Source organism: Saccostrea echinata, unplaced genomic scaffold (genome assembly GCF_033153115.1).
Source record: "Saccostrea echinata isolate AGI-Se365-2 ecotype Australia unplaced genomic scaffold, CSIRO_AGI_Sech_v1 ptg000029l, whole genome shotgun sequence".
Lineage (NCBI taxonomy): Eukaryota > Metazoa > Mollusca > Bivalvia > Ostreida > Ostreidae > Saccostrea > Saccostrea echinata.
Window position 1 is genome coordinate 40940041 of NW_026889778.1, and position 25356 is coordinate 40965396.

The 25356-nt window shown below is 34.2% G+C and overlaps 1 protein-coding gene across 1 annotated transcript in view; it reads left to right on the plus strand.

The window, feature by feature from the left end:
- LOC133195947 (potential E3 ubiquitin-protein ligase ariadne-2-like) overlaps positions 1-25356 on the plus strand; it is a 191660-nt gene that overhangs the window by 36036 nt on the left and 130268 nt on the right. The gene's annotated exons all lie outside the window — the stretch shown is intronic.

The following is a 25356-nucleotide window of genomic DNA, read 5'->3' on the forward strand; positions in this document are numbered from 1 at the left end:
ATGATAATTATGACTACATACTTGATTTGTTTAGGATCCTTCTCTCAGTAATGAACTGCTGCTGCAACAGGTGTCATGACCGGATAGATTACACTGAAACCAAAGGCACATTAGTTTATTTATCAAAACAATAAATTTCTCATTCATAAATTACTGTTATTTAGACGTGTCTAATCTAGCATTTCAATAGGCTATAATAACTTTGACAAAGTTATTGATTAAATCTTTTATTTCCATATTTTATGCAAACAATACATGGTATACATAAAGATTTATCATACATTTAAATAAATAGTTGCATATGTACCTTGATACATCCTTAATAGTGAGGGACTGCAACATCCTTTTTTTTATCCAGCAAAGTGATTTTTCTGTTTCATGACTATACTCTAAGTTGACATCGAGATCATGGGTTTGCTATGTTTGAGAGATCCACATGCCCAAAGTCTGATAACACACCCACAATCATTTCAGTGTGGAGTGTCTTGATTGACATTTCTTCAAATAGTGGCACCGTGTTTCCATTCAGTAGGTCAATTGCACATGAAGAGCTTGCTTTAATTGACTAGCAGGAATAGTATTCATCAGAAGACAATGTACTGTAGTTTGATTAAATGGGGAATTAAGAAATGGAGAAATTGATATACATGTACCTGTGTATTATACTGTGATACGGTAAAGTAATTATTTTTGTTCAAGCACTTGATGTATGCGATGAAGATTTGTATGAACAAACCGGGCCGGGATACATATCAGTAGAGATGCATCTCTGTAATATTATTTGATTTTCCATTAAATGAGTGGATGTTCAACCGAATAGGATAGGTTGGTCATTTACATTTGAATCTCGGATGAAATAAACTAGAGAAGCTAAGGGTAAGGATACTAATAGTTTCAATTTTTATCATTTCATATAGGTATTAAATACAATTTTAAATATTTAAGAAAATTGTCATTGTTACATTTCTTTAATTTCTACGTGTATGTTTTATACGGCAGCTTTATATCAAATCGGTGGTAAATTTATATGTGTTCAGGAGAATACAGTATAACTTTTTGATTGATTGATTGTTGTAGTTCTGTATGTCTCTTGGAGGAAAATGTCACTTGTATGAGAGGTCACCTGATGCTGGTGAAGGCTTCAAATTTAGACCTTTACTTATTCGCACGATACTCAGGGCAATTGAGCAGTGAAGGTTCTTTGGCGTGCAAACACCTCAGACATGGTGCGCCCGTTCGAGGTCTCATTTGAAAGACCTGCAACTTAAACTTCAAAGTACCAAACATTTTGTGAAGGAACAGTTTCTACCTATTATATTCCTTTTATCATTTTTGCAACCAGGGCACGAACCCGAGATCACAGAGAGACTTATCGGGCTACATGACTACTTTACACACACTGTATTCTCTCCCAGTTCCCTTTACCATATGAAATTAAGGCTTATAAATCATGACCGCATTTTGCTTTACTTAAGTTGCATGTTTGCATCTTTAAAATAATAATTAAATGATATTTATATTTACAAGCAATATGTGCAAATCCAGGATTTTTTTTTTAAAAGGGGGGGGGGGGGTTGTTCCACATCTTTACACAAGAATGTACATGTAGGCCTAAACATAGCTCTTTTTCATTGTTCCCTTTCCTAAAAGAAAATATCTATTAATTCATAAGTTAACGGGAATCTTTAGTGATAGATGGAAACGAATCATATGATTGACACATCACTCAAATAATGGTATACATTTAAAATATTTCTTTATACTTGATCCAGAAGAATTACCAAATGAATGGTGAACCATGAAAGAAACATGTCATGCTGTACAGGAAATGCAAATTGATTATGAATCTTTGCACTCTGTTGCTTAAAAATTATTATGGTTAAAATGCATAAAAACCACCACATTTACAAAAAGGGTTACAAATTTGACCAACATCTTTTTCTCAGTTTCCTACAAACTATATATATTTTTTTTTTAATAAATTTTAAGCAGACAATGTCTTTCTTGTCCAGAGAATTTTCATCCTTGATGTGTGATCTTGTGATCTTAAAAGCAACAGGAGTCATCTACTCCTTAGGGGATACCAGCGTACTTTCCTCAAATCCTCTGTTTTCATGATAAAGAGTTAAAATTTAAAATGGGAAGAGGAACGTTTCTCAGATATGTTATGTGTTCAGGCTTATGAAGCCAGTGTCTACAGATAGGAGAGGAACGTTCCTCTTATGAAGCCAGTGTGACCAAATAGGAGAGGAACGTTCCTCTTATGAAGCCAGTGTGACCAAATAGGAGAGGAACGTTCCTCGTATGAAGCCAGTGTCAACAGATACAACAGATAGGAGAGGAACGTTCCTCTTGTGAAGCCAGTGTCAACAAATAGGAGAGGAACGTCCCTCTATGAAACCAGTGCCAACAAATAGGAGAGGAACGTTCCTCTTATAAAGCCTGTGTCAATAGGAGAGGAACGTTCCTCTTATGAAGCCAGTGCTAACAAATTAGAGAGGAACGTTCCTCTTATGAAGCCAGTGCCAACATTTAGGAGAGGAACGTTCCTCAGATTCATTGGGTTCAGATTCATGTATATATTGTTAATATTTTAAAATGGGAAGAGGAACGTTCCTCAAATGTTCAGTGTATTTAGATTGATGTTTGTTGTATCATTGATTAGAATTGGTAGAGGAACGTTCCTCAAATATAATCTGTATTAGGGTTCATGGATATAGTATGTATTATCAATTGAAATTGATAGAGGAACGTTCCTCGTATAGCATTGTATATACAAACACACATATTTATTATAAGCAATCTGAAATAAAAGAGGAACGTTCCTCAAATACAGTTTTTGTGCATAGAACTAAGGAGACAACGAGGAAAATTCTGATGAAGAGGAACGTTCCTCTCTTAAATTGCGCTTAAAGTGGCGAATTTCTCAAAAAGCTCCCTTGTAGAGGCTCACTTATTGACTTTTAGACCATTTTCGACTTCAGATTTGAAAAATCAGGTTTAAAAAAGGAATTTTGATTTTCTCTTTTTGATTTGGATTGTGTTCAACGTTTCCACTAAAGTAAATCAAATTATCAAAATTTTAATTGCAGTTAATTACAGTATATCACTTCTAGGCATAGTTACTCGAACTATGTTTTCTATGAAATCAAAATTGTTTTACATTGCATTTCATTAATCTCAATTTGCAGATTTTGGTTATTAAGTCGAAAGACTCAGAGATATTTAAATAGTAATTACAAAATACCATCATTGTTATGGAATACGTAAAACATTAATGCTGTAAATTGAAGAAAACTATTGTAGAGAATTTTTCATAGCAAATTAAAATTCTATGAAAATTTTTAAAGTGTCATAGTAAATTGAAGTATAAAAGTATTTAGTATAGTAATTCTAAGTATTGTTTGCAATACTAAACTAAAGTTAATTATAGTAAATTATTATCAGAGAGATGTGGTATACTTTTTGATATATTTTATCTCGGGTTAACTGGAAACTATCTAGTCGACATTGGTAATTGTCAATTGTTATTGATTAATTGATAAAGTCATCAAGAAAATTTAATGTAGAATTGAATGGCACATCAAGAGAGTTCTTCTCTAACATTGTGCAACAATATATTCATGAAGTGGTGTAAATCAGATGTGGATACTTAAAATTCCAAGGAACTTTTGGAAAATTTTGAATTACAAAATTTTACCAAAATCAATAACATACAAACGTACGACTTTTCAACTCAGTGTACAACCATTCCCTATGTTAAATTAAAGTCCAGGCTTTTTGACATCATTGCTTCTTTTTCAATAAAATTGGAACTCGTAAATTAAGTAACCTTGTCTTTGGTTATTTGCAAAATTATTTTGTTAAAAACATTCTGATTGTGCACACAAGTACTCTGAGGTTGATACTAATAAGATGCTTGAGTTTCTGATTGACAATATCTATGTGGTTTTTTGAGACCAGGTCTTCCAACAATCTCTTGGAAATCCCATGGGTACCAATTGCGACCCGTTGTTAGCAGACCTTTTTTGTATTCACATGAAGCAGATTTTATTCCAAATCATATGCATGAGAAAAAGAAATATCTTGCTGTGGCCTTCAACTCAACATTTAGAGATATCAACGGCGGATTATCAATTAACAATAGTTATTTCCATTCATATGTCGACACAATATATCCCAGTGAGCTTGAAATAAAAGATACCACAGAGTCTGACTCATCTGTTTCATATTTGGAATTTTATTAGAAAAAGACGTTAATGGTAATCTAACAACTAAGCTTTATGATAAAAGTGATGACTTCAACTTTTCAATCGTCAACTTCCCTCACTTATGCAGCAATATACCCTTATCACCTGCATATGGGGGTGTATATCTCCCAGTTTATTCGATACGCAAGAGCATGCTCTAGGTATGAACCATTTCTAAAACGAGATAAGTTATTGACAAACAAGTTGATGAAACATTGCTTGATTGATTGTATGTTTTTTTACGTCCCATTTGAGAATTTTTCACTCATATAGAGACGTCACCATATACCGATGAAGGGCTTCAAATTTTGACCTTTACTCGGCACTCAGGGTCCATGAGCAGTGAGGGATATTTTACGTGCCAACGCCTGCCGCGACACGGGGCCTCGGTTTTTAAGGTCTCATTCGAAGGACCCGCAACTTTCACTTAAAAGTGTCGAGCGCATGGCGAAAAAACAGTTGCTACCCATTTTATATCGACTTAGGTCAGTCGCGGCCAAGATTCGAACTCACGACCTCCCGATCACGAAGTGAGCGCTCTGCCGACTGAGCTACGGTGAACGGTAGTTGGTGAAACAAGAATATCAACAGTCTCCTTTAAAGTCATCATTTCGTAAGTTCTATGGTCGATACAATGACCTTATCAACAAATACAATCTATCATTAAGTCATATACTGACTGACTTTTTCTTACTAATTGTTAGGCCATTATTTTCACACTGAGTTGTAGACGGATTTTTCCTTTATTTCCCCATCATGACAAGGAACACACGGCGAGTGTGACCGTTCGGTAGGGGATTCTCACTCCTTCATGGCACATAATTCAACCTCTGATGTTTTAGAGGTCTGTGTTTGCTCTGCTCCCGATTTGTATTGTTTTAATGTTTTAATGGACTTTGAGCTTGAATACTGTTCGTTATCTCCATTTTTCATTGTAATAATCTTTTTTTTTTTTTTTTTAATAAAGTCTTCTTCATGAGAATATATAAACATATCTGCAAATAAAGGACACGATCGGCGTCCGCTGGCGTTCCAACAGATTAATTGAAGACATGATCTAAAATAAAACAACCACCATACCTTCCATTGTTTGTCAGTTTGCTTGCTGTTTATTTTAATTTGGTATTTTGTCAAATAATGCTGAATTGTTGCAAGACTTGAATTTACGATTGTCCGTCTCTTTTGTAATATTAAGTCCTAAATGTTAAACGTGTAAAGATTTTGAGGGAAATTAATTATTTATTACTCAATCGACTCTTCCTTCAAGGAAATATTATAGAAAAACGTCAATACATCATTGACAATTAAAGGTCAATATAGCATTGACAATTCGATATCAATGAACAGCAATTTTTGCTTGTCTTACCCAATCAAATGATTACCATGCGGTGCATTTTTTAATCAGAGAAATGCATTATTTCCCTATTATATCTAAATTACACAATTTTTAAATGACATAAGAAAATTCATATAAAACATTATTGAGATATCTTGTGATCTCTGCTTATATCAAAAGAATTCTCTGGGAAAATTTCTTTGCTAATAAATTGTTGCTATAATTAGTATCCTGCTTAATTTGTTAGTTTATGTTGGAAAGAAACCAGAAGAAGTCTGAATAAATGTACAAAGTTTATTAATCTACACTACAACATTCCAGAACACATCTATTAAACATATACAATAAAATGTAACACAAATCACACGTTACTTTGGCATCAGTAGGGGCAGACTCAGCCATTAATTCCAATAGCTAACAACCAGTTCAAGACAGCAGTCCAGTCGCAGGAGCCGAAAGAAAGGTACAGCTCAATTGTACCAGTCAACTCGGTGTAACTAGTGAGTCTTGAGACTAGCTCTACTTCCAGTGGATCTCAACTCGATGTAGCAGCTGTGGAAGGCTGTGAGAAACCAGTTCCGGGCTACAAGAGTCGGAAGAGAACCATGGAAGGATGTTGATACCTTATTAACTCGGTGTAACTTCCTATGCAGTATTAGCATATTAAGAAATCGTCGTGTTGCGTTGGATATCTACATGGGGAAGTCACAAGAGCCGGAAAATAAGATATTAGTGTCAAAATAAAACAGAATTTTGGGGGAAAATTTAATTAATTGTTACAGCATTCGTAAAATTTATTAAATGGTGGCCAAAAGTCAGTTGAATAGATATAAATGTAAATACTTATGTACATTATAGATATGAGACTGAGTGCCCCAAAATGATGCCAAATTGTGTATGATAAACCAGTAATATATATAAGGCTAACATTATAACATCTATAGGTAAAGTTACAAGCTTAATTGTTTTTTACAAGTCTGTAGTGAGATAGGAAGTAGTGTGATCAGCCTATGAATCTACAGTACTAAGGAACGCTGAGCATCTCGTAACACAGATACTGGAGTTCTAATATATCTACAATAGGCATCGGAGGCCCATCTTCCTAATGTTTTAATAATATGGTCCTCCACATGGACAGAAGCTGCAGTCGTAGCCGCACCGATTCGGAAAGAATGTCCATTATACACATCCGCATCACAACCAATACAAGTTAACACATGCTTAAAAGCTGAAATAAATTCAACTCTTGTCAAAGGAGCACCATTTTGATTTACAAACAATGGACTTTGTGGAGAACATGACAATTTGTACCTTGCCTTTAAATATTTACAACATACAGCGAAAGGACAAATAATATTGTCTGTAGAAAACAGTTTAATGATGACTCCTTTCCTGAATGGGTCAGTTTTAGAAAGTTTGAGTTGTAAATGTACATAATCCTCAAAGATAGATAAATCACTTATACAAATATGTATAGAAGGATCAAATACTTCTTTACATGTAAATTCTCCACATCTCAAAAAGCCAAAAAATGCAACAGTACATACAGTTTCTAACATCAAATTGTAAAAATTGTCTATCTTTCTTAAATAAAGACAAGCCCTTTTCAAAATGTCGAACGTGACTGGATACCTTAAACTGCGAGATGGTGATTGTACACGTTTAACACCATTCATAAGAGCCTTAAGTCTACATAACTGAGTATTGTCAGGATATGCAATGTTATCTTGCAAACACATAAATTTAACTCCACACAAATACAACTTGATAGTTGAGTAGCTTATCTGAAGTTTGCTAACACAGTATGCTACGAATGCAATTAAGTAATCTTCAGATACAGGAACCTCAGACATACATGCATTTGTAATAATATTTGACAACAAAAGGAATTTTACATATACATGAAAGGCTGTTTGGTATGTGCACCTAGTGCTTGGTGCCACTACATTGGTCCATAACATTTTCACGGTGTCGTTGAGATCCATAACACTTCCCTCGGATGAGGAACACTGCATGGTTGATCTTGTGCTTGAGGAGCGAGGCTGCGGAATTTGAAAATCTGCAAACGTGATAGAGCATCTGCTATTAAATTTGTTCGACCCGGTACATGTACGGAAGAAAAAATGAAGTTATATTTTGCTGCTATTAGAGTAAGGCGTCTCATCAGGGGAATAATATGATGGGATTTAGATCTACCCTTGTTAAGGATAGCAACTGTTGCTAAATTGTCACACATAAAAATTATCCTTTGTTTTTTCCACATTTCCCCCCATAGAATTGAAGCAACAACTATAGGGTATAGTTCATAGAAGGCTATGGATACGCCATCTTCGTCTTGCATCCAGGTTTTTAATAAAGGTACTAGTTCATCTGACCAAGATGAAGAAAACCATAGTCCTCTGAAGTATCCACCATATCCCAAGGTAGCTGAAGCATCTGTAAACAGATTAAGTTCTTCTGATGTGATCTGCGACACATTGTAGAACAAATTAATGCCATTCCAACCATTCAGAAATCTTAGCCACATCCTTATGTCTTCCCTGCAGGCTGCATTAATTGTGATGTGATAGTGCAGTTCTTTGACTGTTGTAGACAGTCGGATGAGATGAGACACAAAGGATCTTCCCGAAGGTATAACTCTGCTTGCAAAATTAAGGTGGCCTAATAACTGTAAGAGTTCCCTTTTAGTGCAGCTTTTCCGTGAATAAAAAGAGGTAAGAAACTCCTTAATTCTGGACAGCTTGTCACCTGGTAATCTGGCTTCCATAGCTTCAGAATCTAGAATTATACCTAGGTATTCTAAACATGTTGTGGGGCCTACAGTTTTATGCAGCGCCATGGGTATGTTGAGTGATGTAAATATATGAAACAAATGTTTCATATTAGTATCTCCGTCTTCCTCTGGACGTTCGAAAGTGATGAAATCGTCTAACAAGTGGAGTATATGCTTTACACCATAGTTATTGGTGGCAATCCAACATACTGCTTGGGATAGATTGTCAAAGATTTTAGGGCTAGAACGACATCCAAAAGATAATTTGTTGTAATAATAATAGTTTGACTTCCATTTGATACAGAACAAATGCCACTGAGAGGGTAAGATTGGTACCAATTTAAAAGCGTCTGATATATCGGTTTTGCACATGGTTGTTCTCTTCCCCAGGCTTTGAATTGTTTTGATGGCATCATCTATCTTCACATACGATAGGGAGCATTCTTCTTTGTTGATCAGAGAGTTAACACTTGCATGTTCACTGTCATGTGGTGAAGATAAGTCAACTATTAACCTAGGTTTTTTAGAGTACTTTCCCATTGTAATACCGATTGGACTCACTCTATAGTTGGTAAATGGAGGTTCTTCGAAAGGTCCAGTCAAGAAACCTTTCTCAAGTTCACTTTCCACAAGTTTATCTACAACTTCAGGTTGCTTTCTTGCTGATAATAAGTTTTTACATTCTAGTGTTTCTATTCTGGTGTTTGAAATCATAGTATCCAAGCCAAAAATGAATCCTTCGCACAAATATTGGACAAAATTTTTATCCGGATGATTACAGAGTTCTGATCTTAAGTTGTTCACATTTACAGGCGTTGAGACTTGAGAAGAAGTTCTTTCACAGTTCACTAGTCACTTTTTACTCGGTATGGATGCCATGGAACTTCTTTGGCTTCTCTTACACAGGGAGGCTCCGTGGTCGTTTTCGTGACACACTGTACATATGTGCTCAAACTGACAGTTCGTTTTCCTACATCTATTATCATTGAAATTGTTGCACACCTCCTTGTTGTTCACCATGGTGCGTGTTCGACCGTATTTGTCAGTTGTTTGGTTTTTGTTGGTCGGATAACTTCGCATGGACTGGCCGATAACCGGAATGATGTTCTGTTGTACTTGAGGACAGAACGCTGAGAGGTGCATGCTTGATGAACAAGTGGAGCATTTGTTTGCAGTAGCATTACCCACTACCATCATGAGAAGGCCAAGATCTTTCACCGACCAGTCAATTTTAACATTATCCCTGAGGGCAGTTGCAGCTCTTGATGAGAATTGGCAGTGGTAGTCGTAAAATTTTCCACCATAGACGTTGTGTATATCTACTATGATAGCTTCATATCTATCAAACTCAACCCGTCTCTCTGGAAATCGTTGGCACATAACTCTCTTATATCTACCGAAAGCTGTAATAAATTCAGCGATAGAGAGTTGCTTATGTAGTCTATGGTCTTCTTGTTTCATCAGGTTGATGGTGATGTTGTTGGGTTTGTCTGAATCATATTTGGGGATTAGCAATTCGGCCATGTTAACGTCTTTCCCCTCCCAAATCTTTTTTCTTAACTTTTCAGTGACTACGTCTATGTGTGAGAGAGAGTCTGACGGGACGCCAAATTCAGTTCTAGGTAATGTGTACCTGCATTGCCGGTTGTTGACGAATCGCCGCCATTGCTGTGTCCAATGAGTGGTCATCTGTTTTGCTGTTCTTCTTTTCGGCCACCAAACTCATGACTGTGTTTTGAAGCCCGAGTACTGTCTGTTGCATGCTCTGCATGGTGTTCAGCATGCTGCAGACTATGTCACTGTTCGAGGAGGCCGCCATATTGGAAAAATTGGCTCTCGATCCCGATGCAACATTGGTTGATGCGCTAGATCTCGATCCTTCCCCCGATGGTGTTTCGCTTGAAATTGTTGTTCTGGTTGTTTCAATTCTGTTAGTATTCTCTGGAGTTGGTTCCGTACTCGGAGGCACAATCACGGCATTTGCGACGTCCTCTTCCCTTGATTCAACGCTTATCCGGGCATCTGCGTTCGCGGGGGGTATTCCTCGATTCTCCAGATATAGTTTCTTCATTACGACTTTCCCAATGTTGGCAGGGACACGAATACCCAGCTTAGCCAGTTCCTCGATATATCGTTGGGTTGTCCAATTGTTTGTGTTGCTCTCATCCCAGCGATTAGATGGGGTAGGACGTCTACGACTTCGAGCGCGGTCAGCCATGATTTGAGACTTGATCCTCAGCGTCCGAAATGTACAGTGTCCACAATCTTATTGATTTGTAGCTGTTTCACGATCACAAATTCACAAAAAACACATATCACGACATCTTGGTAGCGTACGGTGATTATTAGATATAATAATTGAAAGTCCGTGAAACGGGTCAAATAAATTACGATACAATTTTCTTTACAAACTTAGCGCACTGCTTGCAGCTGAATCCCCACTATAAAAAACAACCAATCAAATTGTAGCAACATAATATTAGAAACAATAATGGCGGATAGGTCAAATCCGAATAAACCCGTCTTTCCAACATAAACCTGGCTTATAATACCATAAGCCTCCATTTGAAAGACATTTAACAAATGAATAATTCACAACTAGATGCTGATATTACAATATTTCTTTAGTTTTAGACTGCTAATAAATTTTAAAATTAGAAATGCTATAATAGTAGGTCCATGGGCCACATGCTCACCTGAGCATTTAATCCTTAATTTGATATATGTATATTCATGTAAATATATATATATATAAAAAAAAAGCTGTGGCTTTTTTCACGAAATTAAAGTAACCCAGGTATGAAGTAGAGTTTATTTATAAGCACCACTAATAGTTTTTTGACGTATTCATTTGCAAAAAATAAAAATTGCTTTACTTTAACTACATTTTATTTCAATAAGTATGGTTTACATCTCGTCGGATAACCACATAGTCTTTCACATCTATTTCACATTTCGATATTTAAATAATGAAAGACATTGATGACAAACTAACAACTTTACTTTATGATAAACCTGATGCTTTCAAATAGTCTATGATCAACTTTCGTTATTTATGTAGCAATATACCGTTGTCACCTGCATACGGAGTTGATTCAAACCGAAAACATAGCTTTGCTTATATTATCTTGGATTAAATCACGTTATTTTGTGCTATATATATAAGTTACAAGATGATTGATTCGACATGCAGGAGCATGTACGAACATTTTTTTTAAACAAGTCAAATTACTGACAAATAAATTGTTATTACAGGGATATCGTTTAAAACTAATATTTCGCAAATTCTATGGTCGATACAAAGACCTTGTTAGCCAATAAAATCTATCGTTAAGCTAAACGTTGACTGATGGTTTGCATGCATATTTTTAGGATATTATTTTACATACTGAATTTTCCACAAATTTTCCCGTTTACTTTAGCATGACAAGGACAACATGGCGAGTGTGACCGGTTGACAGGAGATGCTTCCTTTTCCTTGGCACTTGATCCACCTCTGTTTTCAGAGGTCCGTGTTGCCTTTGCATTCAATTTGTATTGTTTGAATGGACCTTTGAACATGATCACTCTTCATGCATTTAACACAATCCGTAATTAAGACGCTCTCCTCATTGTAAGACTTCATTTTCTTACTAATTTATATTTTGGTAAACCAACAATTAGATGTATAATTTTTCCCATTGAATATGTCTTGCATGTTTGCTTTTATTTGAGACTTACCAAATATCAGTTCAGTCGGCACTTTCTGAATACATGCATGGTTAAAAAATTCCGTATACAGCAATTCTGTAACATTAATATTAGGATTGATTGAATGATTGTATGTTGTTTTACGTCCCATTCGAGAATTTTTCACTCATATAGAGACGTCACCATATACCGGTGAAGGGCTTCAAATTTAATTTTGACCTTTACTCGGCACTCTGGGCCATTGAGCAGTGAGGGATCTTTATCGTGCCAACGCCTGCCGTGACACGGGGCCTCGGTTTTTAAGGTCTCATTTGAAGGACCCGCAACTTTCACTTCAAAGTTCCGAGCGCATAGCGAAGGAACAGTTGCTACCTATTTTTTATCGACTTAGGCCTGTCGCGGCCGAGATTCGAACTCAAGACCTCCCGATCACGGAGCGAGCGCTCTACCGACTGAGCTACCGTGAACGGTTTAATATTAGGAAATATGGCATCCGTTAACAGCACTATGTTGATTGATAAAAAAGAAATGTGACAATATTTCTTAAGTCTAAATTTTAACAAGAAAGTAACGTTATTCTCAGGAAGTAAAAAAACCGTTTTATGCAATAATAATTCTGACTATTAACGTGGAACATTATAACTGAATTTTTGTATAGCTTTTATCTGAGACCTTTCTCGCTGGAAATAGTAATATCTATTCTCATAAATGTTGCATATTTTATTGGAAATCAACTCCCCTTTTGGTAGATTGTTTAAAGAAAATACATTCTTTAATTCTTGATGCCTAAATGGTACTTTTTTTATTATTGTGTTTTCATTTCGAACACTTCAGATGCATCTGTATACACAACTTATACTAAAAGTGTTTTTTCTTCTTTTTGTGTATATTTGAAAAGAGGAAAGAAAATGTTTAGTTACTGCTGAATTCAGAAAGATTTTTGACTAAAAAATATGAATTAAGATGAAAATGTGTTCTCTACAACATAAGCCCTTAGCTTTAATGACATTTGTTTTAAATATCAGAAACATAAATTATTATTATACTGAAAAGATCAGATCAAATAACCTTTTCTTAAAATTTTCTACACACTGATAACAAAATAAGCAAAGAACGTAAGATCAAAGCTGTGTCTATGACTTTCTTTTGATTAACATTTGTCTTCTACATGAATTGTAACATGAAATAATTTGCTCAAACTGTGTATATGAGAATTAAGACTTTCAAAAGTGCGACAGTTGCCATGGACACATAGCATAATGATAATTAAGATTTCATTATTTTCAGTACTGTCCTGTGAACTGGTAACCCCGATCTTATATAGGTCTTGGTCTCTCGATATAAGGTTGTAAAATTCTAAACCAGATATGTCTCTAGAGTGTCAACAGATGGAAAGTGTAATATTTTAAACGATATAGTTTATTAATAATTCCAATCATGCTGCAACCTTTTTAAAAGTAGAGTGGCAACTATTACAGTTTGAGAAAATAATATCTAAGTCTAGAACATTGCTAGGCTATCATTCCTGAGTCTCTTGTCTACATGTAGGTCAGTCGGTGGAAACCGGATAGCTGAAGTTTTAAACAACCCCCTTAAGACACGAATGGGTCAATGCACGGAGTACTTTGACATGTCTTGGAATAAAATTGAGTTTATTAAGCCTGTCATTCTTTCGGATTTTCTTAACAGAGATCCGAGACGTCAGGTATTAAACTACAGCTTAAATACACACAACTTTACCGGTCATTAAACATTTCACCACAGTGATTTCTATTATTTTCCTTTCAGGAAGAGACCGGATTTTGCTATAAATCTGTCTAAACATTTAAAAGTATTTCAATTTTCTAGAAATTACATGTATATGCATCTTTTAGGTCCGTCGTTTCCTTTGACATAGTTATAGATGGCGAAGGTTTGGAAGAATTATATTTTTCGTACACAAACTTCCAATGCAGATATGTAACTCCATTGCAGATGACTTCTTTGAAAATTCTTGACATATCTTTTAATCAGTGTGGTAAAATGGAATATCCAATGTTCTAATTCACCACAAAACTGGACAAAAATTTGGGCAAGAAATTCCCAGCTTTTCCCAATCAAAAAATTTAGAATGAAAATTTTTTTCATTGGACTTAAAGGATTGAAACTGAAATTTTTTTATCCACTTCCTAACCCTTTATAGATATCTCTTTAGACCAAAAACTCGTTATGCCATCCGACAACAATTTCACAACAAGAGAGTTTGTTGGTCTGTAGAGAAGTCTATAAGGGTTAGGAGGTGGATAAAATATACAGGTTGGTTACAGAATATGTCTAAAATTAAGGGATGAAAGGTCATTGATTGACCAATGCTGGAAACTGGCGAAATACATCCCCAAAGTGCGCAGAAAATCTTGCACCGTAAATTGTCCTTTTTTTACATTACGGGATCTGTAGCGTTATGGTCAAAGACTAAAATATAAAACCATATCGCTAAGATCTGCAGCTACAGTGCATCGATGATAGCCGGAAAGTTATAATTGTCGTTACTGAAAACTTCCTAGAGAGTTGGTGGGATTCCTATGTCGCTCAGATGGTGGTAACTCATGCCTTTCACAATCACAGAAAAAAAAATCAATAACAGTGATTATTAAAAATGATATCTCTGTACAGAAAATGCCAAATGACATAAGATACATAAGATACATATGGTGGTCTATCATAAGCGTTTGATGGCCAGAAACTAAAGAAAATATGATGGCAATATGGCATTTTTTATATCTGTCATAACGTATTATGCATATAGTGATTTTTATTTAAATCTAATTTTGCTTAAGGGACTTTAGTGCCTAATACCAGCTTTTTCTTTCCGGCCCATTTCCAAATTATTGTAATTTATGTAACTTCTTTTTTCGTTGCACACAATACGCTGAAGGAGTTCGTTCCCTTTTTTCACAAAAACAATGGATGGTTCCCTGTTGAATGAAGATTAAAGGTGTTGATTCATATTCTGTGGCGTTTGACAAGGTAATCCTGTTCGCTTCGCTAAAAAAATATTTTTTTACTCACAATTTAGTGTATCTTTTCTATATTTCACAGAATTACTTATTATTAAAGGTATGTGTAATCATGAAATGTGAAGATAAGGAACAGTAAGCATGTCCAAGTTCAAGTATACAATACAAATTTTGAAATTGTGAGCAGAACAAAGACAGACTTCTGAAGACAGAAGTGGTATCAGCATCATTCTCTCACCAGCTTCATGATTCATAGAATAATCTAAAAAAAAATATGTATCTTTATACTTAAAAACTGCTAAAATTGTAAATCATTTAAGTATATGAATGTTGAAATCAGACTTAAAAGGGTTACGATATTGGTTTCCATTATAAGCATACTAGACTTGCACTCCTTTGATAATAATGTTATTTTATCCTCCAAAACATGTATATATAGAGGAATATAATCACACTATTAACTGTGCCTTATTTATTGCTTGCGTGTGTGACAGATATTACTAGTGTTCGTACGGAAAAACAGAAATTTTAAATTCGATGGTTCCCCAACATTAAGTTTATATAGCATTGTTACGAATGGTCAGACACTATTTTTTGTTGATGTTAATTCTTTAAATGAAATAACAAGAAGCAACTCTGCATTCATGATTTTTTTTTCGGTTAAGAAAATAAGAAGAATTTACACTTTGAGAGAGTAAATCAACAATTATTTTAGCTTCTCCACTATATCATACAAAGACAAAATTTAGATATATGATCGCCCGGAATTTATATACATCATTCAAATTTTGGATTCTAGGGATTTTAATTAAGTCATGAGTGAATGTTTCTGTAAGTCTTGTGCGCAGATACGTGCTTAATTATCTATAGTCAACGAATAATACGAGGTATTTTGACCAAATTATAACATTTTATTTCATCTTACTACAAATACATTTTAATAATTAACATATGTAAAAAAGTATCATTAAACCATATTGACAATTTTCTTTGCCAGTTTTGCCGAACGCGTAAGACTTTTCTTACGTTAACAGAAAGATAATTATCAATTCATTGTGTAGCCCGCATGGCGCTCTACAGTCGCGGAGTAAGGAGTTACGAATAAACACGGGGCTTCCGAGATACTTTTATGCTTTCCTTTTTTTCTAGAAATAAAGAGAATATTAAGTTTCACTATGATATGAAATTATGATAAACCTCTGAAATGAAAATTATATTATACAGATTTAGAATTATTTTAGTGCATGTAATGATTGTTTAAGTTTTACCTCCAAATAATACGCCAAAAGATGCTATTTACGGGCTTTGAATTTATACCATTAATCGGCTCTGAGGGCCATTGAGCATTAAGAGTTCGTAAGCTTGACAACGCCTGCTGCCGTGACATATATTTCATTCTAGATACCGAACATGTATCTCTGCTGGTGGACAGTCTGTCCCCGAGGATACTTGTCGTTCGGTACCTATTCATTCCTGAATACACAGAATAACGAAATGATACTGGCAGACGCGTCGGCCAGTATAAAAAGGCGTCACTCTTTTGAGTCTATAAGGGACACAGACTCAAGGAGTTCATTCGATGCCTCTCGGAGAATCCTCAGGGATATTAAACATATGTCATATGCACAGGTTTCAGATTCCCAGTTTTGGTATAAAACCAATAGTTCATACAAATAAATTGAAAGAATTAGAAATACATTTTTCAGATTCCTTTTCCGATCCCGTATCTTCTATTTCAAAATGTTCTGCGAGAAACATAAAAACCTGTGACATTTTGATAACTAACACTTCTTTCACTAGTAATCTCACTGGAAAGAGCTTCTACACCAAAACTTGTGAAAATCTGAACTGCAAATCTCCAAATGTTGTCTACGGAATAGAATGTAATCTTTGTGGACTTGTTTATGTGGGTGAAACCAAGGGATCACTTAATAAAAGAATATCGGGTCATAGATTTCAAATAAATTTAATAGGGGTCAGCAGCTTTTATACAGACATTTTAATTTACCTGATCATTCTATTTTGTCAATGAAAGTTAGAATTTAGAAAAGATTAACCACCACACAAACAGTCCATCACTGAGTATACCTTTCCGTAGACAACGAGAAGAATGTTAGATTAGAAATCTAGGGACAGCCTTTACCTATGGATATCATGACAATGTCGATAGTGTTGGAAATCTTTCCAGTCCACAGTGTAACAATGTAAATGGAATGGACTTTTTAACCATACACAGAAACGTAAGCGTAGTCATGGGAATCAGTCTTACAATAAACCTTTAATGCACGATGTCTCTTTTGATTCATTACTACCTTACGTAAATCAACAGTTAGGTCTACATCATATTCGCACCAAACTTTACTCTGTCCCTTTGAAACCTTTAAATAGTCTTCTTGAAAAGGTTAATGAAAGTCATTTTTTGATTCCTCTACACCAGGATATAGGCTCGGATCTGTGATTATGGATATTGCAAATGATAGGGTTTGTAAACTCTAACGTTTTACTGAAGAAAATGCAGCTAAATTAATTCGTTTTTTCCTTAAACTTTAATATGCCAACAAAAGAAATTGACGCGTTTAATATAAGTAAATTCTTAATCACAAAAGGGTCCAGTCTTGTATTCTACCATAATACAAGTAAAAGACTACAACTTGTATTTCCTACAAATATACATCGACTATTACTTCCAAACTTTTTAATTAAAGAAAACTTTACATGGCCTGGATGTCGAATATCTGAAACATAATCATCCTTCCTGTTCATGTTCTTCCTCACCCTATCGCTATAGTCCTCCTGGACACGTTATTACTGGTGACGTAAATATAGTTAATAATGAAGACCTTAGACCACTAATTTAAAAGGTCCTAAATATAGGGAACCCCGATCCTTTAACTGGCGTCGGAATTTCGCGAATATGATGGATTCTGTAGAGGATTACGCCAGGTGATGGGCCAGACATAAAATGAAGACCATGACACTTTGTCGGAATGGATTAAATGTATCAGATGTATGTTAAAATCGCGTATTCAAAGATTGAAGGGCAAAATGTGAACCATATATCCTTTAGTATTCAATAATCCAGAAGTGAAAAAAAGAATTAGATAGATCAGTACGTACCCGTCCCTGCTGACAAAGCAGGTAACAACATTGATTTGTTTGTAAGGCTTATTATATTAAATGTATTTAAGAGGAATTGGAATTAATTCTACAAGTGGTAATCTAACTTGCACTCATAGTTCCCTTTCTAAGGAAGAAATTCTTTTTTTATTCCCGTCAATTACGTCCAAAACGAAAGTAGATAGGTAACAGAAGCGTCGCATACGCAACAACAAAATGTTGATAACTTCCATCATCTATCATTCTTGAAACTGAAATGCAGAAATATAACAGTATCAATAATGATAAAAAAAAAATCATATGTCAGTTTTGAATATTTTTGATATTCCAAACAACTAAAATGAATTTGAATTAAAATATCTATATGGGATTCCGAAACGTCATAAAAATCCTTACAAACAAAGAGACATAGCAGGTTCCAGTAAATGTTCAACCAAGCCTCTTTCTTTACTCCTCACTAAGATATTAACAGTGGTGAAGAAAAAACTTCAAGAGTACTGTGCAACGATACATTCGAGAAGTGGTGTAAATCCAAGGAACTTTTTGGAAAATTTGAAATCACAAGATTTTACCAAAATCAACAGATAAAAAACTTACGACTATTCAACTTTATACACAACCATTCCCCACGATAAATTAAAGTCCAGGCTTTTTGATATCATTGAAAGCTGCTTTTTCAATGAAAAAAGGATCTCGAAAATTTAATTACCTTGTCATTGGTCATTTGCAAAAAAATTTTTATTAAAAACATTGTGAATGTACACACAAGTACTCTGAAGTTGACATTAAAAAGATGTTGAGTTTCTGATTGACAATATCTATGTGGTTTTTGGAGACCAGGTCTTCAAGCAATCTATTGGAATTGCCATGGGTACCAATTGCGCCCCGCTATCAGCAGACCTTTCTTTGTATTCATATGAAGCAAAATTTGTCCAAAATCTTATACATGTACGTGATAAGAAGAAAACAATTGTTGTGCCTTCAACTCGACATTTAGATATATCGATGACGTGTTGTCAATTAAGAATGGTTATTTCCATTCTTATGTCGATACGATATATCCCAGTGAGCTTGAGATAAAAGATACTACAGATTATGACACATCTGTTTCATATTTAGATATTTTACTTGAAAAAGACGTCAATGGCTATCTAACAACCAAGCTTTATGATAAACGTGATGACCTTAAATTAACTTTTTAATCGTCAACTTCCATTACTTATGCAGCAATATATCTTCACCTACATACGGGGTTTATCTCTTAGTTGATTCTATACGCAAGAGCATGCTCTATGTATGTACAATCTCTAAAACGAGATAAATTATTGACAGACAAGTTGATGAAACAAGAATTGCAACAGTCTCGTTTAAAGTCATCATTTCGTAAGTTCTATGGTCAATACAATGACCTTGTCAGCAAATACAATTTATCATTGAGTCAAATGCTGACTGACATTTTTTAAACTTATTGTTGGGTCATTGTTTACACACTGAATTGTCGACGGATTTTTCCTCACTCCTCCATGGCACCTGATCCCACCTCTGATATTTTGGAGGTCCGTGTTTGGTCTGCTCCTATTTTGTATTGTTTAATGGACTTTTTAGCTTGAATACTGTTCGTTATCTCCATGTATTTCATACATATAGGTAAATATTGTAAAACTGTTCTTTTTATCTATATACATGTGTATTGTCGTGTTGTAAATTTTATCATATATTTCATTTTACTTTCTTATTTTTCCGCATTCTGTACAGAAAAATTACAATTTCCCGCGGCTTTCTTCAAACAACTGTTAAACATCAGAACTGTTGATACTAAAACAAGTCCTGTAGAAAAAATGAGTCCCACATAAGTATTACATGAGTCCCACAGCAAAATAATTTAGAAATATATACAATAGGATCTTCTATGATAGAGAATGTTACTATATTACCATTTATAAAACAAAACTCTATTACAAAGTACCTTGACGTGATATATAGACGTGTTTTACGCCAGCCTGTCACGACAGACGTCGTGGTCTGTTCAGTCAGACACAACAAGATTTTTTTTTCTATTTACAATTTCTTTTTATATATAAATAAAATCAGTATTAACAATATTTACACCATATTTATACAGTTATAATTTACAGTATGTATATATTAAAAGTCTCTTTCAATCCACGTCATCCTGGTGTTCGCTCACAACCACGTCCAGACACGCCCCGTTTCACGACGGACTCCCGCCAGCTGGCTCCCAGTGGGTCTCCGGTCTGATGAACGTCATTGCCAACACACACATGACTAGATATTATCAGGATTATATCAGGAACCTTTAAATTAAATAACATTTTTTAGTCACAAGTTACGTATACCTTAAAAAAGACTAGCCACCCTTGACTATTATTGCACAAATGGCACACCATACAAACAGTAAATTTAACCAAACACTGTTATATATGTAGACAGCGTTTAGAATATACAATTTCTTAACACAAGTGGTTTTAACAACTAAACCCACGACACCGACTGTATAAGCGACAAAAAAAAAAAAAAAAAAAAAAAAATACACTGCGTGCGTACATAACTTAGCACATACACAAAACCAGAACATTACACGCATGAGTAACTCTACTCAGCAAAACATGTATGCGTAATAAGTAACAAAAACATTACTTAACCCATTTTCTTACAAAGTTAACAAATTTTAATGCAATATCAAAATACTAAATAATAAGAAAATTTAACTTACCCCTCATGGAGAAATGGTTACCGTTGTAAAAAAACTACCTTTTTACACATTTGGATTGTACGTCAAGCATGTAAAAAGTATGAAAACGTGGACCCCGGCTACGTGGTCAGCAATGCAGCGATTTAAATACTCCAAATACAATAGGCCGTAACTGACCAATGCCTGCAATTTCTAAATTTGAGGTTCATTACAGGTAACAGAATAAAGAGGTCCCGTAAAGGAAAAAAATAGTAAAAATCATAAACATAAATAAAACAATAATCGGGATTAAATTTTGAATTTAAATGAATTTAAATTAAATTATGACACAGACCATCATTTAGACTCTCTAACGTACAGTCATACTAAAAAGGTCTGGCGGAGGAAATTGAAAAGATTTAGATGGCAGAGTGTAGGAAATAATTTATAGTAATGTTGTGAAATTGGCTTCGATTAAAAATAGTAATTGATACTTTACGTTAGGAGACCATGTAGATAACATTTTACTATTACTTTCTTTTAATTTAATCTGTTCTTGAAAAAAAAATATAGCACGCATACCCAAGACAAAATACGCCTGAGTTTATATATATATATATATATATACAGTATATATATATATATATATATATATATATATATATATATATATATATATATATATATATATATATATATATATATATATATATATATATATATATATATATATATATATATATATATATATATATATTGTATAATATAAAAATTGAAGAAAAAAAAAAGCTTAAATATTAAATAAAGTCATTAAAAAATTCTATCAAATTTAACCTAATGGTCTACCATTTCACAGCCATAATATCTCGAAAATATTTTTTTTAACAGAAATACATTATTTATGTCTCAACTGGATACATGTATCCTGTCTATTTGACAGATGTTCTGTATCCCTCAATGGTTATGATTGCCGAGTATAGGTCTAAATTTTAAGCCCTTCACAGGTATATGGTAACATTTCTGTTTGAGTTAAAATTATCGAATATGAAGTAAAACGACATACAATCAATCAATCAATCCAGACTAATAACAAATAATATGATTAAGAAATGTACATCTTCTATCAGTGATGCAAAAATTTTATACGTTAATTCCAAATATCATCAATATTCATTGATCTAAATTCTTATTTTCATTTTTTTCTGTTAAGGATTTACTTAAAAATTCATGTTTGTCATGCTACATCTTGGAAGAGGCAGCAGAAAAATTCCGCACAACTTACAAAAGATGATTGTCTGCATTAAAGCATGGACATTATTGACGGTTTGCTTACAAAACAAAGGATTAAAGGACCAAATACCACTAGGATGATGTGAAATATCTAGCAGAATGTACGATATAAAAAGTATTATCTAGTGGTAATATGATAGTAATCCTACAGCTCTCACTAAAAATAATATTCTTTGAAGGAGAATAAAAATTGTTTATTTCTTTTCTTTAAAAATGCAAAACAAACTGAATTTGATAATGTGAATCTTTTTTGTTTCAACATTAGATAGTGACAGGAGTCTGAATCCAAACCGCCCACGCCTGTTTCAGCAACCAAGAGCCAGGATGGTATTTATTATAGTAACATTGCAGTTGTTCATGGACATTTTATGCAAATTATAAGTAATATATCTGGATTATTCTATTTACAGAAACCATTGAACTGTTTGTAAAACTTTTTCACTCTCTGTACATGCAGCAATGGTCTGTTCCAGCTAGTTGAGGTTTTTGAAGCTTTTAGGAATAATACATGTACAACAAAATATTGAGCCCAAATGATGACTCAAGGACATTCTCAAAATTTCATAAAAAATTAGCCTATTTCAACAGATTCGCAACAGCTTCTAGGCCCATTTCAAGCTTCAATTCATCTGATTTCAAAGGAAATCACGGATGAGTGATTTTTGGCTTTAATTTTGTATTTGTAATATACAATAAAACTTGCTGAATCCGGATGTTGTGCATTCCGGCATGTTGTTTAGTCCGGCGTAATATTTTAGTCCCTTGAATTTTCTTTAGAATTTATGTTTAATAAATGCTGTTCAATCCGGATCTTGCCTATTCTGTAAACAGGCCGCTATTTAAAGAACTAACTGCTCATAATTAGTACAAATTATCTCCTCTAATCCGGCCACTTATTTTTACCTGTGCCCGCTGGTCATTAGAGAAGTCTCGCGTGGGGTAATTATATTGTCCGTTAATGATCTATTCTGTATCGACAGTTTAGATTTTAACAAACTGATAAAAAAATAATCAATGGCTCAAGTAAGGCGAGGAAACTCACAAAAGAACGAGTGATAGTGATGTTGCGTGTAGTATGCCTGTAGAAAAACTTGGGAGATTTATTCATGACATCCTTTCTACTTTCGTTTTGCGATCACGACGTGCAATTCGAATTACTTCTCTTTGTGTCGCTAGTTTACAACGACCATAACGACAGAAGATTTTGGTCCAATATTCATTAAAACATTTGAAATAAACAAATACTGTGTATAAATATTCAATTTTAAAAGGGAATCTGTCCCTACCAAAATAATATTTAAAGCTACGATGAGGTTTTTGAGCGTGTCTGAAACATTTAACGATTTTCAAATTTAATGAATGACCAAGAGATATAAAACTTAAACAGAAATGAAAATTCTGAAGAACAAACAAAGTTCAAAACAAACGAAATAGACGATTTTTCAAGTCAAACGTAAAAAATGACACATTTGATCAGTCAAGTATTTATTTACATGTACCACTCTTTGTTTATATCTATGTAATTTTTACTAGCTATAACGGTTCAATTTTCTCCAATCCGGAAGTTGTCTAATCCGTCGAAAAATTTTGGAACCACTGGTCGCCGGATTAGACAAGTTTTACTGTATATCCTATAAATGGTAGCACTGACACTAACCTATCATATCTCAATAAAATATATATGGCCACTTCTTTTCTCCAAATGCACATATAAAATATTCTAGCGATAAAAACACCTAGAATATACATTAAAACCTTGGGTTCCTCTATTTTTCTAATTTTGACCGGTACTTTATTTAAAACTATCCTCTGCCGCCATTAAGGATGAATTTTTCTGAGAAAAGGTTTCCCCGTCAGTCTTTCTCATTAATCCGAAAATTCTCGCTCTGCATACCGAAAGCTGATTTCCACTACAAACCGTAATATTTCACTTAAAAATAACTGCAGGTGACTCTCGATCTCTCGAAGTTCAAGGGACAGTAAGAAAAGTTCGAGAGATCGAGGGGTTCGAGAGATAGAAAGTGAATAAAATCCAGAATTTTCAGTTCCGATCATCATTGTTCAACTATTATAAATACCTGAAGTATATGTTGATAATATCATTGCACGTTTTCATTCGTATTTTACAGGTAATTCACTCGATTTCAACAACAATGATCGTATTTTGAATAAATAAAACGATCTCTTTAAGTTTCAATGTTTATTTGTTCTCATTTCATGATTACATAAAGCCTGAATAGCAATCCTCGGTGTGGCTACCCCCCGGGCTTGATCGGGTCCTTTACCAGATTTCTCGTATTAAATCGGTATTTAATTCTTGAGATAGGATTTCTTGTGCAATGTTTGTCATGCTGGGTTATGTACACTCTAATAAAACTTCAAAATCTATGGAAAATTATTGACATGCATCTTAAATTATTTTCTAAAAATTTTCGTCTTGCTGTTAAGTCAAAATAAGTTGTGAAGCAATTCGTTTATAATGTACCAATTATAACCAATTAATTATTTATATCAACACTCAGAAGTTCACAGGTATAGTGTCATCTATAACACCTCCATGCCAGCCCCAGGCAGTCACTGTTATCAAGGTAAAGCTGCATTAATTTTACGCTTGATTGGCGTGTACACACGCGCAATCAAAACTTCGAGAGATAGAGAGTAAAAAACAATGAAATATGTGTAACGGGACCCAGGTCTTGGTTCGAGAGATAGAGATTGGAAGTTCGAGAGATCAGAAGTAAATTTGCTTAGTTATATAGAGGGAAAAAACGGGACCGGAGGTTCACTTCGAGAGATCGGAGTTCGAGCCATCGAGAGTCACCTGTATAACAAAGTAAATCGGACGATAATGTTTCAAAGATCGATTATTTCACACCTTTCATGCTTTACTGATAATTGTTTAATAAACATTAGATTTATACGCAGTCTGTTAAAAGGCAGTGTCTGTAGCCCGCATACAACAGTGTCTATAACTAGCATGTGTCTACCTCATGGATTATTTGCCCACAGTTTACGTGTCTATCATTAAGCTCGAAAGATGTTTGTTTCTACTGTGCAATAATTGGATAAGAATTTGTTCATAATCACTGCAAACAGTATATAAAATGGACAATAAATCAATATATAATATACTTTTGAAACATTTTATTGACAATCAAGTTAGTAAAGGCGGAGCAAAAAAATAATTTTACATATACTTAACAAAAATAAGT